Below are 345 nucleotides of genomic sequence, written 5' to 3' on the forward strand. Positions count from 1 at the left end.
AGGGCTTTCCCCTCTCCAGGCGAGCGTTCCACCATTGCTGGGTTTGGTGGAGACGCACATTTTGGCAGAGCAAGCTTCTCCCGCTGCCTGGGGTGCCGGTGCTGGGGTTTGTAGTGTGGTGATATTTCTATCCTAGGCAACTTCTAGAGACTCCCACTTCTGTTGTGTGGTTTTAGTGGTTCAAACTTTTTCCTCTCAAGTTAAAGCCTTTTCTGTTGGAGTGGCCTGAGCCTGCAGCTGGGGCTGGGAAGTGAGCCACCAAACCCAGGTGGGCTGGGGTGCATGGGCATAGGCTCTTGCAAGGTGCTGGCTGTCCCAGGGAGCCAGGGTGGTAGGGGCTGAGGG

This window comes from Mesitornis unicolor, unplaced genomic scaffold, assembly GCF_000695765.1.
Source record: "Mesitornis unicolor isolate BGI_N332 unplaced genomic scaffold, ASM69576v1 scaffold28243, whole genome shotgun sequence".
Taxonomy (NCBI): domain Eukaryota; kingdom Metazoa; phylum Chordata; class Aves; order Mesitornithiformes; family Mesitornithidae; genus Mesitornis; species Mesitornis unicolor.